Source organism: Ctenocephalides felis, unplaced genomic scaffold (assembly GCF_003426905.1).
Source record: "Ctenocephalides felis isolate EL2017-DRISC unplaced genomic scaffold, ASM342690v1 CF-g0.4_SCAFFOLD_01170, whole genome shotgun sequence".
Classification (NCBI taxonomy): Eukaryota; Metazoa; Arthropoda; class Insecta; order Siphonaptera; family Pulicidae; genus Ctenocephalides; species Ctenocephalides felis.
In genome coordinates, this window is record NW_020537324.1 from 66,372,985 (window position 1) to 66,380,815 (window position 7,831).

Consider the following 7,831-nt stretch of genomic DNA (forward strand, 5'->3'; position numbering starts at 1 on the left):
TGAATATTACCGCGTATTACCAAGGGGGTGGGAGGTGGAGTCCAGAAATCCTTGAGAAGTCTATCACGTGTATAATAGACGTCCCCTATAAATCGTACTTTCAGATGGTAATCTAACGGTTAATCTATTCATATTTGATTCTTTTATTATTAGAATTTATTTAATAAGGCTTACTTGTATCCCATTTAATTTGAAGCAGTAATATCCCAGCAAAGGCTATTTTGCTTGAAAACATATTAAAGATCTATATTTTTAAGTGAAAATATGAAAACATGAAAACTGTTTTCATAGTCTCTCATACCAGGCACCTCTGTCTGTCTGAGATATGAAAATAATGTATATATATAAATAAATAAAAAAAATGATATCGCTACTGCCCGATATGAATAAATGATGGATAAAATATGATCTATAGTTTTTGTCAAATATAATACAGTTTTAAAACTTACAGATCTTGAAAATAGAATATATCGGCACATTTTACAATACTATTCACTAGAAGATGTCAAATAAGTTATCGAAGTCATCTTGAAGATACCCACCGTGTGCTTATAATTGGGGTGGTCGATCTCCTTTCCGGTTCGCGTTTGTTTCTTTCCGGAAGTTCGGTGCCGGATATCAGTAAGTGACCGTTTTTCTCGGAAATACTTTGCGGAACTCTGTCAACTTGATTACTGTTCCGACGTGCGTAACGCGCACTCAGCGCCGGTTTGGCCGACTGAAATTTAAAGGACCGAAAAAACAATATTTTTTTTTGTATCAATTTTAATATAGTCTATCAAATAAAAAATCATACAACTTATTTCGTTTCAAACTTATCGATCTTTGATAATATATAACAATTTTTGGCATTGCTGAATTGTTTAAATAAATTGAATAATGCTAAAGAATCACACCTGGGGTTAGTTGAAACAAAATTTTGGGGCTAGCTATAGCATACAAGAATTATATACCAGATTCAAGTAAAAGTGATTGGTTGGAATGTGTACTTTGCAATATGCATATATTAGCATGTAAATTGTGTTACAGGAGACACTATATCTTTTATTTGTATCGTGATATTAATTGTAGTATACATTAATTTATAAAAAAAAATTACGGGAGACATTATATACTATACTTGTATTAATTATAGTTTGCGCTGATTTATGAAAAGAATCAGAGGTATTTTTGTTGTAAATACTTGCCCCGGTAGATGTTACAACTAGCTTCAAACATGGGTTAAGTTGTAACACTGCATTTTATCTAGAAAATAATTAATTGAAAAATATTAAACAATATTTGTGGAATTATTAACTTCCCGTAGGGTAAGTTATTGTAATTGGCCAAAAATCAAAATTGATATTTTTACATTTTTCGACGTTTTGAAGGTTTCTGAACATTTTGGCATACCTCAGAAAAAATGGATGTGTGTGTGTGTATGTATGTATGGATACAAATTTCCAGTCACGTTTTCGGGCGCACGAATCAACCGATTTAAATGGTTCAAAAAACATTCGATTTCTATTGATAGGGAAAAGAGCTGATTAGTTTTTGGCAAAGGCAGGTCCAGCCGTTTCGGAGATACGGAGTAAAGAGTGCAGAAAATAGAAATCGAGTTTTTGAGGAAACGGAGTATCCGATTTGAATGATCTAAAAAACATTCAATTAGTAATGATTGGGAGAGAAGTGTTTATTAGTTTTTGGCAAAGGCAGGCCCAGACATTTCAAAAATACAGAGCTAAATATGTAAAAAATGGCAGTTTTTGAGAGAACTAAGCATCCGATTTAAATGATTCAAAGAACTTTCTGCTTGTTTTAATTATTTAATTTTGGAAAAAAAAAATTTTGTTACAACTTTTTTTTTTCTTTTTTAAAAAATTTTTTTGTATATTGAAAATAATTCAGTTTTTATTTTTAATTCTGACTATAGTTTTAAAAACAAATAATTTCAACTTTACAATTCAATTTATATAATTCTTATAAATATTAGACAATGTTACAATATTCATAATGATCTATTTGAAAACATTCAGTATTCCTCGAACATTTCGTTACGGTACGGGAAGTTCCAGCAATTTGCCTTAAGGCACGATGCCATACACCCCACTAGTTTTTACTTTGTTAAGAATAGGAATAGTTACCTTTTTTATTTGTAGAAATTTAATCATAGATCTCAAGATATAGTAATTTAAAAAAAAAAAACTGTTATAACAAGCCCCTAGTTTTCTAGTCTAAGAATAATTATCGTGTGCAACTTGGTAATAATTATGCCTAAATGTAAAAATTGCATGTTAGTTTACATAAATATTTTGAGACTTATTACTAAATATCAAATCATAATTTTTAATTTAGTTAATAAATGATTTTTTTATTACCTTTTTTGCACAAGGGCTGTAACTGAACGGCAATCTCAACGTCGTGATATAAAGAGGTGTTTTCGGATGCGCAGATATTGGTCTGAAAACAATTCACAAGAAATTTATGAATAATCTATTAAATATTTCAATAATTTGTAAATATTTATAAATCATTAATTTTATTCTCAAAACTATGTTGATTCAAAATTTGATTAATGGATAATTAAAATTCAAATCATTTCTTTGAAGACTAATTCCTCGGAACGTTTCCGATATTCAAATAAGAGGATTAGAAGAATTAATTGGTTTATTTGGAAGCTGAACAGTTGATACAAGATGTATTAATTATTTGGATCGATAGCAAAAATTACATTATTTATATTATGAAGAAATTTATGTTTTTGTAGTTTACATAATTAAAATAAAACAGTTAATTTTTCATTACTGGCTCTCACTATCGATCCGGCTTTACAAATGGCCATGTTTCACAAAAAGTCAATGACTTTCTTGTTATAAATCATTGGAATATGCAGAATTTCGTACATCCTTATAAAGTAACATTAATGATTCATAACTTTTATGACCCGTTGCGCTCGTATGATTGATTTTCTGACCTATCACGTGCAGTATTCGCCACTAGTGATGAGAAATAAATTAATCAAAGGTAAATAATCGACAGATCGATATAATTATTCTGAATGTGAAAATAATGAGTTCTTTACACCGTGAAAATTTTGGAAACTGTTAAGTGAATACTCGGACAAGTTTTCGGATATTTTGATTGGAACCAAGTGAGTTTGGTTAAATTTTTGTTTTTTTATATTTTTCTATAATATAACTCTAAATTTTCAACTTCCTCCCACAAACCCCTATTTTGTAAGAATTATTAGTAATGTATAATCCGACTCATTTTTTATAATCCGATCGCCGTGAAAATTTGGAAAAAATTAAATATATCCTCGGACAGGTTTTTGCAAATTCTGATTAAAATCAAGTAGTACGGGTTAAACGCCTTAAAAACTTTTCCTTAATTCTTTCAGAAATTCGTCATTATCAGGTATTAGATCAATTGTACAAGGTTACAATTTTGTGTTGTGTATATAAAAATAAGTTTTGATTTTTTTAGTTTGTGATTTAAATTGATTTATTAACTTCCCGTAGTGTAAGTTATAGTAATAGACCAAAAATCGAAAATGAAAAATTCTGCATATCTTTACGTTTCAGAGGTTTCTGAACATTTCGGCATATGTAAGAAAAAATAGATGTGTTTGTATGTGTGTGTGTATCTGTGTGTATGTGTGTGTGTCTATGTGTGGAGACAATATTTTGTCGACGATTTCGGGGGTACGGATTATCCAATTGGAAGGATTTAAAATACATTCTATTTCTATTGATGAGAAGACGTGCCGATTAGTTTTTGACGAAGACAAGTCCAGCGGCTTCGGAGATATGGAGCAAAAAGTGCTAAAAATGTCAGTTTTTTAGAACTAAGCATCCGACAAAACAATTGTTTTTGAGAAGACTTTTTTTTAATTTTCAAAAAAAAAATTTTGAATATCAAAAAATAATTCGGATTTTAATTTTAATTCTAAACATCACTTATATACTTCATTAATCATTAATCATTTTAACTTTTTAATTCAGTTTATATGATACTTAGAATTATTAGACAATGTTCTTTATTTTAAATCTGATTAAGTTTTGTTTATTTACTTTTTATAAAATAAGAATAGTAAAACTTGCATTATTTATAATAATGGATATGAAAATATTTAATATTCCTGGAATATTTTTTTAGGGTACGGGAAGTTCCAGCAATTTGCATAATTGCCCAATGCCATACACCTCTTGTTTATTTTTAGTGATTTGATTTTTAAAATTTTTGTATGACTTTTACAATCAATTATATATCAATTACATGATCAATTTCGATCGTCTGCAACCCCTACAGCCCACCTCATGGCGTAGGTATAAATAATAAAGCACTAATTACTTGTGTATCTGCACCGTGCCGGCGTTCGTCTGTCTGCTGTTCCTTGCGAAACAGAGGCGTCTGGCTCCGTTGGTGGACGCGTTCCTCGTGTGCAGATCGCGCCGCTCAGATAGACGCATCCTCTGACATCTGAGCATATTGGCGTCGATTTAGATTTCAGCCATCTCAAATCTGAAAGATAGAGGAATCGAGCAAAGGGTCGTTCTGTAATGGAAGAAGGGTTGTGGAACAAAAATATGCATAGTGGAAGTGATCTCACGATATCATTGTTTTGATCACTGATTCCCAAAGTGGTCCATATGGACCCCCAGGGGTCCACGGCGTAGAAAACAAAATTTAGGAGTCCACGAAATGAAAATGGGGGTCCACGGCAGTGGATCACAAGAGATCATATTAAAATATATTTTTTAACATTGAACGATAATATAATATAAAGACTTATAATAAATCTTCTAATATAGTAGACAATATTTAGAAATGAACCAAAAAGTAAAGAACAAACAAAACATACACATATAAATCGTTCAAGTCGCTTATTTAACTTTTTCCGCACCTTATATATAGGTGTAGAGGTGACCATTATATCTAACATTTTTTAATCTATATGTTTGTTTTACATATGAGCTTTGTATAAAATTCTTTTAATTTTCTTTTCATATTTAAATTTGATTCATATAAGCATCTTCGTTGTATATATTATTATCGGATATTTGATGGGTAGTTGTAATTGTATTATCAAGCAATAGCAAAGATTCGATTTAAGACTATACTTTTCAAATCCGGAACGACTTAAAAAAAACGGGTCACAAGTTAAAAATCCGGGACTGATATAGGGGGTCCATAACAAAACGTAAAATATCGCAAGAAGTCCACGGCACAAACAAGTTTGGGAACCAATGGTTTAGATTTTTGTTCCGAAATTCTAATTCGGATTTTCTTACTAATGAAATAAAGTAATAAGAAAACGGTATTTATTTTGGTCAGCATTTTTTACAAATTTACTGTAAACTAGTGATCGGCCTTAAATCAAATTGCTGGAACTTCCCGTATTGAAAATTAATTTTTTTAGAAATTTTGTTAGAAAAAATTATTTCGAAGAATTTTAAATTTTTGAAAAAAATGACAATTTTGAAAAAAAAAATTATATTTAGAAATATTTTGGAAATTTTGAACGTTTTTTCAAAGCAATCGCGCTGATTTATCTAGAGACAAAATATCGAAGCGCGTAAGCGCCTAGTTGCAGTCTAAAATTTGTATCCGAACAATAAAAATACTAGTATATTACAAACAACTCAATTTCACTGGGTTTTTATTTATATCAATTTTATTATTTGCTTAATTATGGTTTATTCAAAACATTTAATTTAACTCTTCTGAGTTTTAGTAAGTTCTGATCCATTTTTATAAAGCATGCCAAAATGTTCAGAAGCCTCTAATTTTTTGCGATTAGGTACTATAACTTGCCCTACGAGAAGTTAAAAATTGTAATTTGAACGTATTTGAAAGATTTGAGGTATTATAATTCAAATTATCATCATATTATATATAAGGTAGATCGGGGCTAAATATCTCAAAACAAGAAAAGTTAAAAAATTTTAAACAACAATATTTGAAAGTAGAGGGAAAAAGATAAAACCAATCATCTCCTTGATTCTTACGACGTCGGTGTCAGAAGATAAACGGAAATGTTTAAACATTTTCATTATAAAGTTTTTTCGTACCTAGTTTGTTTGGTCGTGCTGTTGTTTAGTTTGCAAAACCTTAATATAATTAAGGACCACCTGAGCCTTTACCCTGGCAAAAGTAAATTAAATAAAAAATACCATTTTGCAAGAAATAAGTTAAATAAATAGTCATTCCAACTCTGCTGATGATTATTTCTGACTAATCAGGGTCTAGCCAGATCAAGGTTATATACAGTGTTATCTCTATGAAAATGTAACCATGAAATTTTTATTTTGCATTATGTGCATAATGTGGCTATTATTTCGCAAAATCTCTTTAAAATTAAAAATAAGACCTTGGACCTGTTTTCTACTGGCTGTCTCATTTCACCCCGCTTATGGGGTAGAATGGACCTAGTGAAATTTTTTTAAGAAACAGTAAAAAAACATATTTTTACGATTATGAATTAGCTGAAAGATTTACTGAACATAGTCAGATAGTTGTTTGTTTGATATGCAGGGCTGGATTTAGAAATTTGGCGCCCTGGGGCACTGACAAAAATGCCGCCCCCCATCCCTGAAACTTTACTTAAATTGTTTTTATATATTATTCCCGTACCAAAAATTAAAATTAAAAAAAAAATTGTTTTTTTTTTAAATTTTGAATTTTTTTTTATATCTTGAAATATTTTTGAAAATTTGAACTTTTTTTAAAGCAATCGCACTGCTTCAGCTGCGTAGAGACAAAATATACATGCGCGTAAGCGTCGCGTCGCAGTCTAACAGAACCCATGGGTTACAGAACCCATAGAAATGTAAACAAAATTCATACTTATTAATAAAATATCTGTAAAATATCTGATGTGCATACGAGGGTCATTCAACAAGTACTTAGCCTACAAATGAAAAACAATGCCACAGAAAAGTGGCAACTTTTGAACATAATCTTCTTTAAGTTTGATACATTTTGCCTCCAGCGGTGGTGCTCCATCCATTTCAACCCGCCCAAAAAATACGTTTTCTTGAGAGCTCCAAAATAGTCCGAAAAGTTGCGGTGAGGCTAAGTACTTGTTGAATGACCCTCGTATGTCTAATGATCACTTTTGACCGCCAAATGTTTCTTTATCAATTTTTTTTATTGGATCACCGAAACTCATCGACCTGCCTCCCATAAATTTAAGCAGTTTTTCATTTTATCAATATATGCCAATTTTTTTTTAATGATATTGGACGCTCCGTTTCTCAAAAACTGAGTTACCGTTTTTGGCATTTTGGCCTGTATCTTCGAAACAGTTGGACCTGCCTTGGTCAAAAACTAATCAGCACGTCTCCTTATCAATAGGAATCGAATCATTCGAATCAGTTAATCCGTGTTCTCGAAATCGACTTGAATAATTAAAATACATATTGGATTTGTATTGATGGGGAGACGTGCTGATTAGTTTTTGGCACAGGCAGGTCCAACCGTTTCGAAAAATGGTAGTTGAGTTTTGATATTTCCTCTGTGAAACAACTACGCAGTCCGATTGCTTTGAAAAAAGTTTAATTATATTTTTCAAAAAATTTCAATATACATATAAAAAAAAGTTTTTTAAATGGCATTTTTTCCATTTTTCTAATAATTTTAAAGATTTTATAAAATGTAATTCTCAGTACGAGAATTTCCAGTAATTTGCAGCAACTAATGGAACAATGCCATGCGTCACTGGTTTAATTTTTTTTCGGAGCTATAAGCTTGGAAGTGCACAAATTTGTCGTCCTAAGAGGGCACGAGATTTGAAGAACACATTTTTCTTAAACTTTCAGCTCGTTTACTAAACTTTATATTAGCCAAA